Source organism: Lactuca saligna, chromosome 2, assembly GCF_052625555.1.
Source record: "Lactuca saligna cultivar CGN05327 chromosome 2, ASM5262555v1, whole genome shotgun sequence".
In the NCBI taxonomy this organism is placed as follows: Eukaryota; Viridiplantae; Streptophyta; class Magnoliopsida; order Asterales; family Asteraceae; genus Lactuca; species Lactuca saligna.
Genome location: NC_136418.1, coordinates 56039695 through 56062441, shown reverse-complemented (window position 1 = coordinate 56062441; position 22747 = coordinate 56039695). Strand labels below are relative to the sequence as shown.

General features: G+C 33.1%; 2 long non-coding RNA genes across 2 annotated transcripts; both read right to left on the bottom strand.

Moving 5' to 3' along the window:
• Window positions 1–3582: 3582 nt before the first annotated feature.
• LOC145030985 (uncharacterized) lies at window positions 3583–21261 on the bottom strand. The gene is made up of 4 exons (XR_013676808.1): window positions 20897–21261; window positions 20154–20348; window positions 3965–4619; window positions 3583–3851 (listed from the first exon to the last, which is right to left on the bottom strand). It is a non-coding gene; the product is annotated as an uncharacterized LOC145030985 (long non-coding RNA).
• On the bottom strand, window positions 17298–19299 carry LOC145030986 (uncharacterized). The gene is made up of 2 exons (XR_013676809.1): window positions 19211–19299; window positions 17298–19139 (listed from the first exon to the last, which is right to left on the bottom strand). It is a non-coding gene; the product is annotated as an uncharacterized LOC145030986 (long non-coding RNA).
• Window positions 21262–22747: the final 1486 nt, after the last annotated feature.

The following is a 22747-nucleotide window of genomic DNA, read 5'->3' as shown; positions in this document are numbered from 1 at the left end:
GGAGAGGGATGCCGTAACCCAAATTGCAGAACATTTGAAGGTAAGTGAATGACGATTCACTAATTTCCACCATGAAAAACGAAAAAGAAATTTAAGTTTTAAATCTATGAAAACTCCTAGATCCTTTGAGATTCATTGAACATTTCAATGGCATGTTTAAATCTCGATATGCCCCTCTAGTTTGTGACTGGGATGCCGAGGATCACAAAGCGGGTGTGAATAACCATGCAAACTACATGGTGCCCTCACATGTTACAATCACCTATTCGATGTGCCGGTAAACCACACACGCTCCACCGAACTATAACAAACATTGAGTCACCCTTTGCTACCTTTGCTCAGAACCATTTAGTGTGCCGGTAAACCACACACGCTCCACTAACGTCTTCGCAAGGGCACAAAGTGTAATTTCATGGAATTGCATCAATTCACTTTTGCCTAAGTAACTAAGATTGGGAATTTGAAAAACATTTAGTTACTTTGTATTTCATTATACTTATAATGGAAGGTTTCGTCCTATCCTACCCGTTCGGCTAACGACCCTCCACCAGTCAAGAGTGCGGTGGGTAAGAGTGGATACCCATTCAATCGTCATTTTATAGGCAATTTCCTTAAACACCCCTTATAGACCAGCTTCGTGAATGAGGCCTACTAACGGTAAGACTGACTTTTACTCATACATATATATAATGTTAGACTTTTAATCTTATATATAGTATAGGGTGTATTTTATACTTTTAAAATACTATATGGTTAACTTTAACAATTACACTTTTAATTCAATTAAATGGTTAACCTAAACCTTTATGGATTTATTAAATCTCTTTTAATTATACTCCTTAATTAATTAATAAAACCATAAGGGTGTGATTTGAACTTTTCAAAACATTACTAGGGTTTTAGAATTTAACATTCTTAATTAAACTTTTAATCAAGTTTTAAATTCCAAAACTTGATGGCAAGTTTTGAAACATTTCAAAACATTAGGGTTTTAACTATTTAAATTTCAAAACTTCAAAACCTTTTGGGTTCAAATTTAAACTATAAAACCTAAAGGAGAAAATATGAAACTTTTCATAACAACAGGGATCAAACAACAAATAATCTAAACTAACATTTAGTTACATAATTATCCATATTTGATTTGTTTAATGATTTCTTGCAAAACAATTTATCAATTTACTCAAAATAATTAATCAATTATCTTATAAGGAAACAATTATCTTATTAATTGATTAATTATCTTTAATTAGATCAAGAATATAGTCATATATATCATAAAATCGGATTTATATTGATCTAACATGATAAGGTAACTATCCATATGCAAAAACAGCAAGAAATCCCGAGATAAGCATTATCTGACGAGTTGACTCGTCGAGTCAGGCATGGACTCGGCGAGTTCAGCCATGGACTTGGCGAGTCCAGCCTCCACAATCCAAAAAATCGAATTTTTTCAGTTATACAATGCATCAATACAATTGAAACCAAGCTAGGCTCTGATACCACTGATGGGTTTTGGTCATAAGACATCCTATGTGCTCATACAAACCCTAATGCTTGGATCTAGGTTTCTCTATTGTACATGCTTTGAATCCAAGACTATAAACCCTAATTCTAGCATACAAGTAATCATATTAATATGTAATTAGGTTTAAGATCATACCTTGATTGTTATGTAGCAATAACAATCCTAATTCCTCCTTGAATTGACTTTGGAAGGCTTAGAGTCACAAGTGTCACTCCTCTAATGGTTCACAAACACCATAAGCAAGAGGATGAAGAGGAGAGAGGTTGGAGGCTGCCAAAAACGTGTGTAAACCCTTACAAGAACATTAGCCATGTTTTTGAGCCTTAAGGGGTCTTTATATAGTTAGGCTATTAGGGTTATCTAACAAGGAAACCCTAATTTGGATGCTTAAGCCCTAAGCAACCCATAGACTCCTTTTATCAAGCCCATGGATGATTTCCTTATAGGTTTCCCATTAGAATTCGTCCATCCTTTAATACTAGGCAATCCATGGCCCAAATTGCAATTATCCTATAATTACAATTCCAGTCCCTTAAGTTTAATTAATCTCTTTTAGTCACAAAACTAATTACCAATTAATTATTAACTAATATTAATTAAACAATATGATTTCTCCTTTAATATATTATTCCCATAATATATTAATAAATCATATTTAATCCTTACTCTCCATAATTCATCCTATCAAGTTGCTTTGGTGAAGGCAACCCAAAAGGACCATGCACCATCGGGTCAAGTACATACCAAAATAGTTATGGACTTAGACACTAATCCAACACCTTAGGGGTTGAGGTAAAAGCTCGTGGAAATAAGAGATGTTCTTGTATGTCATTTTAAATATATATATATATATATATATATATATATATATAGGGAAAAGTGAATATACCCTTAAGGGTATATAAGTTTACGTACCCAAACCCATCATAACATGTCATTTTGTTTGATATATTCATTATAATGTTCTTAAACATGAATCCTAACTTGATTTACTTCCAAGATTTTCAAAATTTCACTATTATCTTCCTCTTATATCACATTTTTTGCCGAACACCTATTAGGTTATATATATTATAGTTTAAAATGAAAATTATATGAGAGGAAGATAAATGTGAAATTATAAAACTTTTGGAAGTACATCAAGTTAGAAGTTTAAATATAAGAACATTGGACAATTACAATGTATATATATATGATACAAAATGACATAGGATAGTGAGTTTGGGTACCTAAGCTTATATACCCTTATGGGTATATTCACTTTTCCCATATATATATATATATATATATATATATATATATATATATATATATATATATATATATATATATATGTATATATATATATATCATATTTAGCTCCGGAAGCTCACAAGGCATTTTCATGTTATGCATTACGTTATATTCCACGTATCTCGAGGGGTTTCTAAATTTAGGAGATACTTATTCTTATGCTAGCAGCGCACTACAAGACAACTGGAGCTACGTCCTTATAGCATCCTAGGGAGACTTATGATTTTACCTAGCTCATCGGTCAGGTATGCGGTACAGGATGATGAAGATGCCGACCTAAGAAGTAGATGAAATAGCTGACTAGTGCACAGGTCTCCTACGTAGGTTACTGACTACTAACCTCCTCTCAGGACTCCGATCCCATAGAGGGTTCCTTTTACGGCTCAATACTGGATGGGTTACTAATGGGCATCCGGTAATGTATCCTCATGCGTCGCCCGATCCGTGAGCACGAGACATAGAGTTCAACCTAACTAAACTTCACGTAAGGAATCCTTCTATTTAGAAGCATCTCAGTAGCCTAATGTAACTTGATGGATACGTATACTAAGGGTTTCTATTTTTGTTAAGTGTCTAAGAAGATCTTAGGTTATTCATACCACTCACTGTAACCACTTCCGGTTTGTACTTGCTCTTCCTTAACTATACATAGGTGATCAGTCTATGTGTAATTAGGGTCCAGTAGTACACTGCCCGATTTAGTTATAGTAGATGATATGATTATTAACTCGTTGGTTATAGTTTAGGCTTTTCCAAGGGAAGGGAAAACCGATATTCTCTATAACCTTTGGCTCTGAGACCAAACCTATCACACCCCGTTAACGCGGAAACACGAAAGGTGACAGGCTAAGGTCTCATAAGTAAAGGTACATAGGATTACCGACCATAATTATTAAGAATTTTAAGTTTACATCATGTTCGAAGAAAAATTACATTTTAGTTCCCTAGTACAAAGTTAATATACATAACAAAAGAAACATCAGGTGCAAATTCTTGTTGATGTCTAATTTAGATCACTGACCGTTCCCTGAAAAGCATGGAAAAACGAGGGTCAACTATAAAATAGTTTGTGAGTTCACAGGTTTATATATGTACATCATTTCAGTAAGAAAATATAGATTTGTTCACAAAATTTCAAACCTTAAATGAGTGTTTAATGCCAAAGCAACCGTTCACAACCAATCCTAACGACTGTTCTTGCCCCCATTCCATCATGTCCATGGTTGCCATGATGTCAGTTCATGGAAATATGCACTCACGGTTCTCGGTGAGTGGGGGTTGTCTACCCCAAATAGCGCTATCCTAGGACCATCGGCTCGAAATACAAGTTAATAGGTTGTAGTTCGGTTCTCGGGGACTTAACATACAAAGTTCATAACAAATTCATATCACAAAGTTCATATCAAGAGTTCATCATATAAAGTTCATAGCACAAGTTCCAAACAGAAAGTTCATAAAATAGTATCATTCCAAGTTCATCAAGTTCATATAACAATATCGTTCCAAATTCATTAAGTTCATAAAACCATACCGTTCCAAGTTCATTAAGTTCATAAGACAAGATCATTTCGAGTTCATTAAGTTCATAAAACAAGATCATTCCAAGTTCATTAAGTTCATAAAACAAGATCATTCCAAATTCATTAATATAGTACGGATAGCTCATAAAATAGTAGCATGTTTTCCACCCCAAAACATGAAAACAGTAAAAAGGGGGCTGTGAATACTCACTGGGGAGAGTTTGCGGTTCGAGCTTTGCAGTTCGGTGTTGTAGAGATTGATTTCTACTAGTTCCCTATGGAACAAATAGTTTCTGATAAGATACAATTCACTAATCTATTATCGAATAACTACCTATCCAACTAGTGGTGTCGTAAAAATGCCCAAAGTGTGTACGATTCATTATCGGTATTATCGAATTCATGGTGCCTTGTGTTCAAAAATCTATAAAGGCATGAAAATGAACTCCAAAAATTGTAACAAATTATTTCTAGTTCTAACAGAGGTTATGAGTGTCTTGAAAATTTATAGGAAATTTTGAAGCCCATTTGTTATTTATTTGCAGTTTAGGTCTAAATAATAGGAAATTTTTTAAATAAATAGAAAATAGTTGCAAAAATTCGCAATTTAATTTTCACAGGTTCTTACAATGTTTCCCAAGCAGAGAAAAATATTGGTTTGTGCTCTTGAGCCCTAAGATCTAGTTTTGTAAATTTATGCCCTAATTAAAAGAAAAATATGAATAAAATACCAAACAGTGACCAAACTGTATGAAAATTTATGTGGCATCAAAATTTTGTACTTGAATAAGTTCTGTAATTTTTCAGATTTTTGTCTCATCTATAAGTATTTATTTTGAATTTTTGGCTATTGAATTTTTCAGAACAAACTTTTTCTAGAAGATCTTCTATCTGTTTTAAAATGGTGGTTTGGACAGAAACAATCATTTCTCCAATAATTCCTTCTCGGGTTATATTGGTACCCGAAATTTGTTTTTCTTTAGAACCCTTTTTCTGGGTTTCAAGAAAACATGGTTTTCCTTTACTAAAAGCTTCAGTAACCTTTTTTACATTTACCATATAGTTGTTAAGATGAAAGGCAATTCTATCTATCCATTGCATGAATGGTCCATAGACTTGACAGAAGTTGTTGCCAATTACAACATAAATTCCCGAGTCTTGTTGATAAATAATGGGAACGTTGAAATGTTCACCTGCAAGTTCGAGATTAATGTTTCTGCAAACTTTATTAATTTTTATGGTGTCACCATTTGCAATAGTAGCGATAATTTCTTTGGGAGCATTTTCCCATAGTGAGCTGGAATGATGAACTTGCTTGCACGACATAAGGATGCACCTGTGTCTACACTAAATTTATTATATCTTTTGAAGTTAAGGAAAGCATAAACATAAATAGAGTTTGGATTAGTGAGATTCATGAGAGAATCATTATTTTTCTGGAGGTTTGCAAAAAAAATGGTTAACCTCTCCCTTGTTAACTGGTATCAGAGCCTTGTTAAAAATGGCATTACATTATAATAAAACACTTTACAGTGAAGTTTTTGAAGGAATTCATAATATCGAGGTTGAAATTTCTCATCATAAAGAAATAATCTTCAATAATATGAAAAATTTAATGCATATAAATTTCAGAATTCTACAAGCACAAAATAAACACACTCACGAATATATACCAACAATGGTTACTATACGTAAGTATCTCCTTCACACCTTGATAGAGCTTTAAACTCAGTTTCAGAACTTAGAAAAAGGATTTTAACTTGTTAACAATTCTTAAAATGAATAAAGAAATTTTCAACAATTCTGAAGAAAATAATTCAGAAGAAAAACAAATCTTAACTTATGTTGAAGATGAAGATCACTTTCATGCAAACCTTTTAATAAAACAATACCTTCTCTCTCGAGTTAAGAAAATAGATATAAAAATAAAGAAAGAAAATATTTTCAAAAATGTTCCTTCTAAACTTAGTATTTTAAACCCTCTCAAGAGGAAAAATAAAATTTTCTACTTTGTTAGTACTAAAGAAATGTCTTTAGACATAAAAGACACAATAGGAGCTGTTTTTCTACCCCTTTTGACTAAGGAGCAAATAAACAATAACTTGAAAAGTATTTCATTTGAGATTAGATCAAAAATAAGAATGGTCCATATCGAAGCTGTAAAATTTTTGATAAAATCCCAATTCCAAGCAGGAATAAATTCTCACATAAAAATGGCCTTAATTGATAACAGAATCACTGACCGACAGGACTACATCTTAGGTACTGCTAAAGGAAACCTTGCTTATCAAAAGTTTATGTTTTGCAGTCTATCCAAAGTTTGCTCTGGATTTGAAATATGCAAATATAGATAAAACCTTATCTTTTATACATCACTTTGAGAGAAGTGACCTTATGAGTCCAGGTGATAAACCATTTACTATAACCTATCTCATAGGATATGCCCTGACCAATAGTCACCATAACATAGACTACAAGAAAGACGAGTACATCGAACTTGACGACATCTTCTCAGAAATAGGCCATGTTAAAGATAAGCAATTATGTGACATAAATCCTCAAGAAAACTCTTAGGTTTAAACATAGCTAGAAATAAAGAGCTCTAGGAGAAACTCTTAGACCTGGAATTTCTATGGATTCACTCCACATAGGAGAAAGCTCAGAAAGAAAAGATAGTAACTTAATAAGAAACATGTCTTTAAAAATTGATAGTCTACGTCAGAATATCAAAAAAATCACTGAGATCATAAATGAGTAATAAAATAGATTTTCCTCATGTTTATAAAAAAAGGCAAAACAGTCAAAATTAAAACTCTTGACGACAATACTGAAAATAAAGAATACGTTTTCTCTACTTCTGGAAAAGTTGGTATTCAAACAATTGTAAATCATTGCAATAATCTCAACCAGATCATTGTAAGATGTCTTTTAAAGACTTCAAAAATAAGCCATTACCTTGGTGTTTCAAAAGATATTTCTACAGATATTTCAAAAAATAAAAAACCTTTTAATCAATTTAAAAGTGATTTAGCTTCGCTTAAAAATGATTTTGCCAAAAAAGATTTTGAAAAATTATCCAAAACAATCGAAAAACGAAATAGGTTAACTATTAAATTAACCCAATCTATTGATAAACATTCTATCCTCCTAGAAAACTCTTTAAAAAATAATCAGTTTGTGGAAGAAGTTGCCAAAAGGGAAAATATTGAAGGCACTCTTAAGGAAACCAACCTTAAGATCACTAATATACAATACCAGTTAAAACAACTGATAGGATGACCTCTCTAGCCGAGCTCAATAGATCGATCAACCTCCTTGAAGAAAAAATAGTTGGGCTGATTATAAACTTTGACTTAGCAGACAATAAATATGTAACCACTACCCAGTTAGAAGTTGCATTCGCAAAAATTATTGCAGACATTACTGAAGAGTTATCTGAAAAGATTGATTCTTGCCCTTGTAATAAAGACATTCTTGAACACATCAAGAATATTTCCATCATAGAGAAAAAAACCAAACCTAGAAAATATTCAGGTCTTAAGAAATACTCACCTCCCAATCCTAGTATTGGAAATCCAGACTTAGGTAGCTCAAAAGACTCCCAGAAGATTGAGATCTTTAGGAAGGAGAACAAATGAAAGAAAAAGTCTCCGAGAAAATCGAGAAATGTTTCTTTAATCTTCAGTATGAAGACTATGATAAACCTGACCAAAAACTCATTCAACTTTTATCCTTGGAACTGAAGAATGCGAAGAACTATATCAAAAAGAGCCACAACTTTTTTTTTATCAATACTTTAAAATAGCCAAAGTAAATGAACCTGATACTGTATTACAACAGGAAGATAATCCTAACATAAACGCTGTCAAGTTCGAATACTCAGATAGCAACGAAGAAATGGAAGCAAAATCTTCATATATGGCTACAAACAGAGGCGAGAGAAAGAAGAAAAAGAAGTATGAGTTCAAAATGCCTATCCACAATGGTATTCCAAATAGAGGTAAAGGACCTAATATGATCAATGTACTCAATATTGATTGTATCCAAGACTTAAAACTTAGAGAAAGAGTTATAGAAAAATGGGTTACTGAGATTTCACTAATCTTACAAACAAACCCAAACGAATTTGGAAATGAAAAAAATGTTCTCCTACTTTTAGAACATAAGACTGATGGAATTGTGCAAAAATTCCTTAGAAATAATAATTGGAGTGAGGAATTACATGGATTAGACCTTTTTGATAGTCTTATAAATGTCATTTACACTACCTTATTAGGACTAGATTATGTATCCAATAAAGACTTCACTATAAATAAGAAAGTCGACATAGCAAGAGTCTTAATGACAAAACTCCAGTTACATGATATTTGTCTCCTTGACAAATACACATGTAGATATGAATCATATCTTTATGATATTCCACAGAGAAGTGAATATTCACAATGGATATCTGCTTATCTTATGAAAATACCAATCATTGGATAAATCTGTACTGAAAGATGGAAAAAAGAAACCATTGGGGAAATTTAGCAAACCAGTTTTTCTTATGCAACAAAAATTGCAAAAGAAGAAATTGACAGAATATGTCAAGACAGATATAAACAACAAAAACTTAAAACTATAAGCAAAGATTGTTGAAACATTCTGTCTGATTTCAAAGATTTTGATATCAGAAGGAAAACCTATACTAAGAAGAAGTATAAAGATAAAAAGAAATACAAATCTTTTTCGAAGAAGAAAAAGAGAAGATTTTCTCCAGGAAAATACTTCAAAAAATCTTCGAAAGAAACACCTAAAAAGAATACTTCCTGCCCACAAGGAAAGAAAAAAATGCAAATGTTGGATCTGCAATGAAGGACATTACGCTAATGAATGTCCAAATAGGAAAAAGTACCCTGACAAGGTCAAGGTATTACAAACTGCTAATAATAGAGGCTATGAAGCTCTTGAAGAAGAATACGATGGTATACAACATGTTTTCATTTTACATGTTGATACTAATTCCTCGTCATCCTCAGAAGAAGATGAATCAACTATTGATGACTCAAAATAGCCTTAAACATACTCCACCTTTTAAGAAGGGAGAGGTTAACCATTTTTTTGCAAACCTCCAGAAAAATAATGATTCTCTCATGAATCTCACTAATCCAAACTCTACCTTAACTTCAAAGGATATAAGAAATTTAGGGTAGACACAGGTGCATCCTTATGTCTTGCAAGCAAGTTCATCATTCTAGACGAACTATGGGAAAATGCTCCCAAAGAAATTATCGCTACTATTGCAAATAGTGACACCATAAAAATTAATAAAGTTTGCAGAAACGTTAATCTCGAACTTGCAGGTGAACATTTCAACGTTCCCATTATTTATCAACAAGACTCAGGAATTGATGTTGTAATTGTCAACAACTTCTGTCAAGTCTATGGACCATTCATACAATGGATAGATAGAATTGTCTTTCATATTGACAACGATATGGTAATTGTAAAAAAGGTTACTGAAGCTTTTTGTAAAGGAAAACAAGGTTTTCTTGAAACCCAGAAAAAGGGTTCTAAAGAAAAACAAATTATGGGTACCAATATAACCTAAGAAGGAATTATTGGAGAAAGGATTGTTTCTGTTCAAACCACCATTTTCAAACAGATAGAAGATCTTATTGAAAAGTTTGTTCTGAAAATCCTATTGATCCAGAAAAAACCAAAGGATGGATGAAGGCTTCAATCAAGCTCATTAATCCTAAAACAATTGTCAGAGAAAAACCTATGGTTTATTCTATTCAAGATAGAGAAGAACTCTCCAAACGAATCAAAGAATTACTTGATATGAGATTAATCAAAGAATCAAAATCTCCTCATATGTCCCCTGCTTTTCTTGTTAACAAAGACGCAGAGAAAAGAAGAGGAAAGAAACACATGGTTGTCAACTACTAGTCAATCAATGATGCAACCATTGGAGATTCCCATAATCTCCCTAATATCCATGAAATCTTAACTCTACTATGGGGAAAAAATATTTATTCAAGTTTCGACTGCAAATCTGGGTTCTGGAGAGTCCTACTTGATGAAGAATAGCAACTACTCACTGATTTTACATGTCCTGATGGGCTCTTTCAATGGAAGGTACTACCCTTTGGGCTTAAACAAGCTCCTAGTATTTTTCAAAGACACATGCAGTACACCCTTCGAGGTCTTGAAAGTTTATGTACTGTATACGTTGATGACATCATGGTCTTCAGCAAAAATGAACAAGAACACTATGCTCATGTTACCCGGGTTCTCAGAACCATTTTAAAATACTGAATAATACTTTCACAAAAGAAAGCTCATCTTTTCAAAACAAAAATCATTTTTTTGGGTTTAGAAATAAATGAAGGCACTCATTGTCCTCAAAAACATATTCTTGAACATTTACATGATTTTCCAAATGTTTTAGAAGATAAAAAACAATTGCAAAGATTTCTTGGTGTCTTAACTTATACTGAAACATATATTGAAAAACTTGCAGCCTTGAGAAAGCCCTTACAGGCAAAATTTAAAAAAAAATGTTATTTGGAATTGGTCAAACACTGATACATATTACATCAAAAAGATAAAGAAAATTTTAATCAATTTTCCAAAGTTTTATCTTCCGAACATTGAAGATAGTTTAATTATTGAAACTGATACTTCTGATGAATTTTGGGGAGGAGTTTTAAAAGCCAAAAATTCCAAAAACGAAGAACAAACTTGCAGGTACACCTCTAGCAGTTTCAAAGCAGCCGAGAAAAACTATCATAGCAATGAAAAAGAATTACTCGCTGTAAAAAGAGTTATTACAAAATTCTCTGTATATTTAACACCGGTAAAATTCCTAGTCTGTACAAATAATAAAAAATTTACTTATTTTCTCCGAACTAAGATTGCAGGAGTCAACAAATTAGGCCGACTAATACGTTGGCAAGAGTGGTTCTCTCGATATACTTTTACTGTAGAATATCTTGCAGGAGATAAAAATGTGTTGGTAGACTGCTCACCCATGACTTCAGGTATGTCTTACATCATCCATGATCTTACTTTCTTCTCTCGAGCCCTATAAAAAGGATATGATCCCCACAACATATTCCTTACAAACTTCACTCACAAAAAAAAGAGGGGGAGGATAAAAGAGTTTAAAATTTTACAAAATGGAAGACCTCAAATCCTTGAGGATGAAGAAACAAATGCTCCTCATAGAGCTATCAGCAATCGAACCAAAAATCAACTTGTATGAACAAGTAACAACGGTCATCGATGTACCAGAAAGCGAAAGCTTAGAAACAATGGATATTCCAGTGCAAACAGCACCTGGTAAAGAAACAACAAATCCGTTGAAAGATGATGCTTTGCTAAAAAGCATAATAAAGGAGACAGCTACTCCTCTTTCACATGGAAAAACTAGCTTGTTGGTTAATTCCAACCCTTGTACTGAAGGAATCAGTAAATTGACTATTTTGTCACCTACTAACAAATCTGTGCAAGAGCTCAAACCAGATTACAAAAAGGCTCATAACAAAGAAGCTGAAAGATTCTATGTAATCTACAAAGCACCACACGTCGGAATACATATAGACTAGGGAATTACAGAGACCTTCTGCAAAGTCGATAAAGTAACATGCAAGAAGTTCAGAAATGAAACAAGTGCACGACTTAGTTTTGCCACCTTAAATGACGAAGCCAATCAAACTAAAAAACCTCTTCTAAAGCCGAAAGTCCATAAGATCAAAGAAGAGCACATAGATCAAAGATTTGACATCCCAAATGACGTCGAATATGAAGTCAACAACCCTGCAATCTCCTTTGAAGATTTCAGAACAATATGGAGTAAAGCTAGAGCGGCATGCCTAGAAGATCTTATCCACGAAATATTTTTCACCACAGATAAGAAAACCAAAAGTTTGTACAACTTCCTAGAAGGAGCAGATCCAAGATTAATCCAACAAGCCTTTTCGGCAGGATTAATAGACAATATCTATCCAAGCTGCAATTTGCAAGAACTAAAATTCTTCCCAACCAGTATGATATAAACCATTAAGAATTTTCGAAAGAAAGTTCTCGAAGCAAAAGATGATCCAATTTACATCAGAGTCATCTCCTCTCTTCCAGAATAGATTCAAGAAGCAACACTTGCCCTTATCACTATCTAGAAATTGGCTTAGCAAAAGCTAAAAAACACATCGAACAATCTTGACCCACGGAAAACAAAGATCTCCCGTTCGAAGAAATCCTTCATCAAAATCGTATCAACGGCCTTAGAAGAATTTCTGAAAAGATCATTGAGATAATCTTAGGATCAAAGAAAAAAGTTAATTATACAAATTCACACTGTATAATCACCAGCTGGAGCTATGGCAACACCAGTAACGAAGACCTTGAATGAGCATCCAAATTCGGAGAACAGTTCATGAACAACAACTTTTAATGCATCTACCACTACAAGACAAATCTTTTGTAGGCATGCGGAGCAGTTGTTTGAAGACCATCATTGCAACTACTGCAAAAGCAGTGATTCCACGAAAAAGGAGGGTCCATCCTGTGAAGATGACAAATCTTCATCATCTTAAAGAAAGATGCTTCACGCGGCCCCAACCACTCAAGAAAATAATGCCTCCTACATTATTAAAAAAGATGCTCTGACATCAAAACGAAATCTTCGATCTAAAAGCAGCTAGCTTTTCCAACTGTCCACAATAATGTAATCGTAAGTGGATAGAAACATAATGCCTGACGTAATAAGCAATTATCAGACCCTCTCAATGTGTTTATAAATTAAGGGTTATGTTTTCATTAGGGGACATCACAAGTACGAGTGCAAAAAAAACACTCTCTAGAAGGGAGAAGATGTAAAATATTGTAAGAGTACTCCCTTTTTGGGAACTCTTTTATCAATAAATCGATGTTTTGTTATACTTCAGTGTTCATACAAAAATAGAGTCATGAAACCTGTAAGTTACAGAGTGTCAGGTCGACAATGGTCAACAGTACCGCAAGCATGAAACCAACAGGGAAAGCAACCACACACACCAAAGGTTGCTTTCCCTATTGGTTTCATGCTTGCGATACTGTTGACCATCGTCGACCTGACACTCTGTCACTTACAGCTTTCATGACTCTATTTTGTATGAACACAAGTATAACAAAACATCGATTTATTGATAAAAGATTTCCCAGATAGGGAGTACTCTTACAATATTTTACACCTTCTCCCTTCTTAGGGAGATTTTACTCACAAGACATTAATTTGAAAATTTACAGGATAGAGAGTGTTATTCTTACACTCGTAGTTGTGATGTCCCCTAATGAAAACATAACTCTTAATTTATAAACACATTGAGAGGGTCTGATAATTGCTTATTACGCCAGGCATGACGTTTCTATCCACTTATGATTACATTATTGTGGACAGTTGGAAAAGCTAGCTGCTTTTAGATCGAAGATTTTATCATCGTTTTGATGTAGAACATCTTTTTTAATAATGTAGGAGGCATTATTTTCTTGAGTGGTTGGGGCCACGTGAAGCATCTTTCTTTAAGATGATGAAGATTTGTCATCTTCAGAGGATGGACCCTCCTTTGTCGTGGAATCACTGCTTTTGCAGTAGTTGCAATGATGGTCTTCAAACAACTGCTCCGCATGCCTACAAAAGATTTGTCTTGTAGTGGTAGATACATCAAAGTTGTTGTTCATGAACTGTTCTCCGAATTTGGATTCTCATTCAAGGTCCTCGTTACTGGTGTTAACATAGCTCCAGCAGGTGATTATACAGTGTGAATTTGCATAATTAACTTTTTTCTTTGATCCTGAGATTATCTCAATGATCTTTTCAGAAATTCTTCTAAGGCCGTTGATACGATTTTAATGAAGGATTTCTTCGAACGGGAGATCTTTGTTTTCTGTGGGTCGAGATTGTTCGATGTCTTTTTTTAGCTTTTGCTAAACCAATTTCTAGATAGTGATAAGGGGCAAGTGTTGCTTCTTGAATCCATTCTGGAAGAGAGGAGATGACTCTGATGTAAATTGGATCATCTTTTGCTTCAAGAACTTTCTTTTGGAAATTCTTAATGGTTTCTATCATACTGGTTGGGAAGAATTTTAGTTCTTGCAAATTACAGCTTGGATAGATATTTTCTATTAATCCTACTAAAAAGGATTGTTGGATTAATCTTGGATCTGCTCCTTCTAGGAAGTTGTACAAACTTTTGGGTTTCTTATCTATTGTGAAAAATCTTTCGTGGATAAGATCTTCTGGGCATGCCGCTCTAGCTTTACTCCATATTGTTCTGAAATCTTCAAAGGAGATTGCAGGGTTGTTGACTTCATATTCGACGTCATTTGGGATGTCAAATCTTTGATCTCTATGCTCTTCTTTGATCTTGTGGACTTTCGGCTTTAGAAGAGGTTTTTTAGTTTGGTTGGCTTCGTAATTGAAGGTGGCAAAACTAAGTTGTGCACTTGTTTCATTTCTGAACTTCTTGCATGTTACTTTATCGACTTTGCAGAAGGTCTCTGTAATTCCCCAGTCTATATGTATTCCGGCGTGTGTCCCTTTGTAGATTACATACAATCTTTCAGCTTCTTTGTTATGAGCCTTTTTTTAATCTGGTTTGAGCTCTTGCACAGATTTGTTAATAGGTGACAAAATTGTCATTTTACTGATTCCTTCAGTACAAGGGTTGGAATTAACCAACAAGCTAGTTTTTCCATGTGGAAGAGGAGTAGTTGTCTCCTTTGTTATGCTTTTTAGCAAAGCATCAGCTTTCAACGGATTTGTTGTTTCTTTACAAGGTGTCGTTTGCACTGGAATAGCCTTTGTTTCAAAGCTTTCGCTTTCCGGTACATCGGTGACTGTTGTTACTTGTTCATACAAGTTGATTTTTTGTTCGATTGCTGATAGCTCTATGAGGAGCATTTGTTTCTTCATCCTCAAGTATTTGAGGTCTTCCATTTTGTAAATTTTTAAACTCTTTTATCCTCCCCTCTATTTTTGTGAGTGAAGTTTGTAAGGAATATGTCATGGGGATCATATCCTTTTTATAGGGATCGAGAGAAGAAAGTAAGATCATGGATGATGTAAGACATACCTGAAGTCACGGGTGAGACAGTCTACCATCAGATTTTTATCTCCTGCAAGATATTCTATAGTAAAAGTATATCGAGAGAACCACTCTTGCCAACGTATTAGTCGGCCTAATTTGTTGTCTCCCGCAATCTTAGTTCGGAGAAAATAAGTAAAATTTTTATTATCTGTACGGACCAGGAACTTTACCGATGTTAAATGTACAGAGAATTTTGTAATAACTCTTTTTACAGCGAGTAATTCTTTTTCATTGCTATGATAGTTTTTCTCGGCTGCTTTGAAACTGCTAGAGGTGTACCTGCAAATTCGTTCTTCGTTTTTGGAATTTTTGGCTTTTAAAATTCCTCCCCAAAATTCATCAGAAGCATCAGTTTCAATAATTAAACTATCTTCAATGTTCGGAAGATAAAGCTTTGGAAAATTGATTAAAATTTTCTTTATCTTTTTGATGTAATATGTATCAGTGTTTGACCAATTCCAAATAACATTTTTTTTTAATTTTGCCTGTAAGGGCTTTCTCAAGGCTGCAAGTTTTTCAATATATGTTTCAGTATAAGTTAAGACACCAAGAAATCTTTGCAATTGTTTTTTATCTTCTAAAACATTTGGAAAATCATGTAAATGTTCAAGAATATGTTTTTGAGGACAATGAGTGCCTTCATTTATTTCTAAACCCAAAAAAATGATTTTTGTTTTGAAAAGATGAGCTTTCTTTTGTGAAAGTATTATTCAGTATTTTAAAATGGTTCTGAGAACCCGGGTAACATGAGCATAGTGTTCTTGTTCATTTTTGCTGAAGAACATGATGTCATCAACGTATACAGTACAGAAACCTTTTCTGCATGTGTCTTTGAAAAATACTAGGAGCTTGTTTAATCCCAAAGGGTAGTACCTTCCATTGAAAGAGCCCATCAGGACATGTAAAAGCAGTGAGTAGCTGCGATTCTTCATCAAGTAGGACTTGCCAGAACCCAGATTTGCAGTCGAAACTTGAATAAATATGTTTTAGTAAGGTCAGGACTAGAATCGTATGGGCTTCTAATCAAGCCACTAGAGAAATTACAACACCATCAGAAAAAATTTATCATATTGGCTCTTATATAGAGGCATTCAAGAATATTCCACGCACCCAGAATTATGATTGTAACAAAATTCATGTGTCAAACCTAAAGAGTTGTTGTCATCTTAAAGTTAGTCACCCATGGTCAAAACCAACATCGGTTGAACAACGTTAATGCTAGGGAAACTGAAGGATCTCTCCTCGTTGTATATGTAACTAATATTATAACGGTTAACTAGGATATTTATTTAATTGTAACACATTCAGAAATAACCGAATCATGAGTTTTCGACTAATTAGGCTTTGTAAGTTCAGTTCCCAAATCAAAACAAAGGCACCAACAAGTAAGTTTCACAAATGCCCCATTGTGAGATCATAATCAAGTTTTATATGTAGTGTCAAAATGTTTGGTTGATGATTAAAACTCGCCACATAATCCTTTGGTCAGTTTTGTTTACAACCCGCAAGTAATCATAATCTCCGAAAGTTTCACTAACTTTTGACATGTTGCCGCCTCTTTCAATTCTTATATTGGTAAGGTACATGAATAATCTCCTCGTTGCAGTCATGATTAACTCTCCTATATAGACGTGCAGGGAGAGGGCATGGTCACCAAAAGTCGAAATAATGGGTGTTTTGGATTCACTACCCATATCTTTCTAGATTACACGTCTTTCAATGTACTAAATTCCTACATATTTGCTACTTTCACAATAAGAAAACCCCAATGTTAAATGTTAAATAGAAAAGGGGGGAAATTACTTTAGTTGATTTCGCTAAATTGAATAGTGGATAAAGCCATGGCAAATTGTTATTGTATAGTTGGATAGTATACGACACATAAAATGCTCGTCAATCTTGGTGTAGTAATTTCTCGAACATGCCGATTCGAACACATTTTTTAATTGGCATGAAGAGTTTAAAATTAGTGTGCAAAAGTTTTTACATCCTTCTCCCAACTCAAAGTAAGCTTTAACGGACAACACTGAATCATCAATGCAACCCGTCTTTGGACAACTATGTGGGCTGGAACCTATTGTCGTCTCCATAAGCATTGGATAGTTGAAGCCCATAGAGAGGTCGACATAATATTATTGCTAGCCCCTTGGTGATTATATTGATATTTGAGAACAATATTCGTAGCGGGTTGTTTATAGGATTTGTCATGGCACCCCATTTCACCACTGATGTAATCACATGTGACACCACCAATTATCGTACCCATTGAAACCACAATCACCTTTATCCTATAAAAGACCCTCAACTCTAGTTAGTAATACAAGAGAACGTGAAATGCCTTTTGTAAAGGCGAAACCGGGGATGTTCTTAAAATCATAATTCTCTGCAATTGTCAGCCAAACAATGTCTAGACAATTGTCTGCAAAAGTAATTATTACCCAAACAAATATGTCATTCGAATAAAAGAAGAAAGAAATAATGCTTAAGGTTTAAAGAAAGGTTGGCATTTTTTAATCTAATAAGTAATTTGTGAGGGTTTACTAACTCTCTTTTAATTTAGACTTAGTGAATGGTTACTGAGTAGGTGCGAGACACATATATGACTTACAATTTTGCTCTCTAATTTTGACTTTCTTTATTTTTCTCCCTATAGAAACCAGGTTGTAACTTTAATCCCTATATCGAATTTTTTCATGTTTTGGTCCCTTCATCGTCTAATAGCATCCACAATATGAGATTTTGTAAGATCTTATTATGTCAAATAAGATTTTGAAAGTCAAGAAAGCTATGTTGTCACCGCTACTATTATCCAACAATTTAAAATAGCAATTCAAATTCTTGTAAGAGTCTATAGTTTTGGCTTTTCCCTATGAATCTTCACCATTACAATTTGGAACATTGAATCTGTTTTTCTATGGCTGTAAACAAACGGAACATTTAATTTCACAATTCGTGAACGGTTCGGCGGGAAGTTCGTTTATATTTGTTTTTTTAATAAACGAACGAACATGAACAAGATATCTCATTCATTTAGCTAAACGAACGACACGAACAATGCTCTCGTTCGTTTGTTTATGTACGTGAACGTTTGTTCTTTTATGTTCATTTATGTTCATTCGTTTGTTTCTATTTGTTCATTTATTTTATTATACATATATTATACTACACGTGTTTGTATGTGTTAGTTCGTTTAAGTTTATTTGTGCTGGTTTTAGTTTGTTTGTTTATGTTCGTTTAAGTTTGTTTGTTTATTCGTTTATGTTCTTTAATATTCAATTGTGTTCTTATAAGTTCATTCATTTTTGTGGTTGTTTATGTTCATTTATGATCGTTTATCAACTAAACAAACATAAACAAACACAAACCCACTACTCGTTCGATTTGTTTACAATCCTACTTTTTTCCATTCATTTTTCTTGATATGCTTGTGAAGCCTACGCGCCTGAAAACCAATCATTATTATTGTATTTAAATTCATTTTCTAGAATTGTTAATGAACTTCACTACACACATTTTTCATCAAGGATTCCCCATCAGTGAAGGAAAATTGTATGCATGTCAATCTCTAGACTTTTTGCAACCATATCTCCATGTCAGTGATTGTTAATAAGACAACTACAATTTCATGTCTTGCGGAAAGAGGTGGTACCTGTCTCTGGAAAAGACGTGGATGCCCTCCTCATCCTAATTATCAAAAAAACCAATTTATGCAAGGTGATGCTAATATGTTTTATTTTGCAAGGATTAGAGATTACATTTAATTTATGTGGAAGTTTGGTCACCGCATGGCATTTTAGGCAAGTCAATCTGCAAGTATGTTGCATGTAGCTTCAAGAAAGCCCATGTTTGTACCAAATTATAGAACCCCCCCCCCCCCCCTGTTATTTTGCTTCTTAGACACCATATAATTGTTTTATCTTTAATCCCCCCCCCCCCCCCCCCCCCCCCCACCACAAAAAAAAAATAGACTTTCTGTGTTAGAAAGTGAATTTATCCTTTATTAGTTTTAAGGGAAAATGACTTACAAACCCAACGAAGTTTTCAAACCGTTTAAAAAACCCGAATCATATTTTGTGTGTTCAAAAAAACCCAACAAACATAACATTTTATCTAAAAAGCACAACTAAGTTACACTTTCTCGAAAGTCAAATAATAGAAACAGATGACGTGGTTTATTACCGTATCGGAAAAATGACTTGTTAGACCAACGAAGTTTCTAAAACGTTTAAAAAACTCCAATCATGTTTTGGCTGTTCAAAAAAAAAAAACCCAACGAACTTAAACAAAACAATATTGGAATTTTCTAGACGGTTTGAAACTTTGATGGACTTTTTAGACAAAAGGTTAAGTTCGTTGAGTTTTTTTGAACAGACAAAACATTATTGGAGTTTTTTGAATGGTTTGGAAACTTCGTTGGGCTTTTAAGTTATTTTCCCTTAGTTTTAACTTTTAACATGCAATACGAAATCCTTTTTCTATGCTTTTGTATTCTATTAATCACCATCTTCCTTTTTATTTCTACATAATAGGTCTCAAGGCCACAACCATGGGTCATGCCTTTAAAATGGTTTTGATCATTTAAATATAACAGATTTACTATATTGTAAATTGTAGGGTTCTTTAGAGGTAAGTAAAATGGGAATAAGTACAGAAACTGAGAATAAACATAATGTAAATGATGCATCTTAAAAGACTCACCTGTCAACAGCCTTATCAGCATCATGTTCTTGATCAAAATGAAATAGGATTCTTCATTGATTGAAATGCTAAAAACATAAAAGTGAGGGAAAAACACCATTAAAGAGTGAGAATGCTTACCCTTTCAAGCTGCTAAAGAAGGGCAGTTTTGAAGTCGGATCGAACTTATGACCTTTCTCAAATGCATAAGTCGACCTGTAGAAAAAGTGAAAAACCATGATTATGGCATCATTTGTCTAAAAGACTATAATGGTTGAAAAAAATATTACAACTTTTGGCAAAATAATAAACTGTTTTTCAACTCATTTCCACTACAGCTAACCCACATTGATCAAACACCCATCAGATTATGCATAAAACTATCAAGAGCTAGCAATATTTGGTGATTCATCCTAAGAGGCTAAATCGAACAAGTTTTCATATAAAAAAGGGTTGTGTTCTTAAAACTCAAAAAATACATTCTAACGTTGCATTGAAATGCACTATATAATAAGATCTGTGAACAGTTTCAGTAGGTGCCAAAGTTTACGAGTGAAACTTACAAATAACAAACAACCAACAATCAAACCAAAAACGAGGAAGATGAACTTATTTTCCTAGATTCGATCAAAATACAATCAAAATTACTTGTGTGCGAGTGTAACGATAGATTGATAAATTCAAAACAAACATCATCATTCAATAGGATATGTAGAACATAAGTTTAGATCAAGAGAATAAAGAGTAGCGAACCCGATACTTACCTGATGGAAAACCGAGAAGATTAAGGAAGATGAGATACGATCATAGAAGCGAAGAATAAAGAAAGGTTTAAGGTTGAAGGAGGACTAATGGTGGAATGGGAATTGGATTTTTTCCTCATTTCTTTATTCTGATGAGTAGAAAGAGTCGCGATTTAGTCGCCGGAAATAGCCTCTACAGTGTAGCAACAAACGTCGGAGATAGGTGGTGATGCTTGAAAGGAGGTATCGAAGGGTAACGTGGTTAAAGACATCGATTAAATTGACAAAGAAAACTTATATAGCAGATTCGGATCTCCTGCGTGTGGGTTAATAATGGAGGTGGACATGGATATGATGAGTGGAAAGAAATGATGGAAACACATGGGGATGTCTTGAAGTCTTTGTTTTTGTTCGCTTTAGTATATTTATTTAGATATGTAATAAAAATATACATCTAAATTATGTTTTAACTTTTTCATATACAAATATACATTATAATTAGTAATATTTTATATGTGATGTTTATTTATTTACAATTATTTTATGATAACAAAAAAGTAATGCAAACTTCAAGGTAATTTGATAATTGTAACATTTTGTTCGATCGTATTCTAATGGTATCAAACATCAATTCAGTTTTGTTTAATCTAGTTATCTCCAAACAAACACTACCTAAGCTACTTAGAAATGAGAGTGCCTAGGAGTCTTTGTATCTCTCACACACCAAACGTGAAAAATATAAGTGAGAGTTTAGAGAAAGGGAACAATTACGAGAAAGTAATGGATATATGTTTTACCCTGTTATTGGCTTATTTAAATAAATAAATAAATAAAAAAAACAACAACAACTAGTTGCATGATTTATTTATGAAAATATTAGGATAATGGTTAATTGTTTAGAAACGAAATGAAGTTTGTCCATTAAAATCAAATTATTGATCATATATGTAATGTATAATAAACAATAAATATGAATAAAAGGTTTTATTATATCTGATTTTATCATTTTTCACCTTCTATATACGCCATATGAGACCATAAGTTATTGCTACATTATTCTTGTGTTAATTTTGGGAAATTGCCCAAGATAGTACAATCTCATACTATTGTGGTGTAAACTCGTTGTTGTACACTTGGTGCAAGGATAGGGGAAATCAAAGTAAAATTAATGTACGTGGAGTGATTTGTGTTGTTCCCATTTCCTTATTTTGTAAAATTCTTTTGGTAAACCTTGTTGTTTGCCTCATCTAGCTCCTTGCTACATGTGGCTCTTTTTATATATTATATTATTATTCATCCTTTCCAAACAAAATTATTTTTAAGTTTTTTATTACAAAAAGCATGTCGACATTCTGTGCAGACAAGATGGGCGAGTTTGAGTATTTCTATGGTAGTTTTTTTTAAGTTTTTTACTATTTTAAAAAGTTTTTGAAAATATTTTTACCATTAGAAAATAATTTTTCTCCTAAAGTCGCTCCAAACAATTATCATATATTAACTGTTTAATACTTTTCATGTGTTTGTCACATTTGATCCCTATATTAAATAACATTATATTTTATATCTCAATGATATTTAGATGTTCTTTTTTATTTATTAACCAATTTATTTAATAAAAAAACAAAAATAAATATATTTTATAAAAAAAGTTATATAATTTAAAAATAGTTGTCAAAACTGTGACAATTAAAAAATATCAAATATTATAAAACATCGTGGTTACATAATATTTTATCGTTTTTATAGTTTAATAATTTTTTTATAGTTTCGGAAAGAAAACGAATGATAAATTATAAACTATACAAATGGTTTAATAAATTTTTAATATAAATAAATGATAAATTAGTTAAAATGGGGAAAAAACTTTTTAAG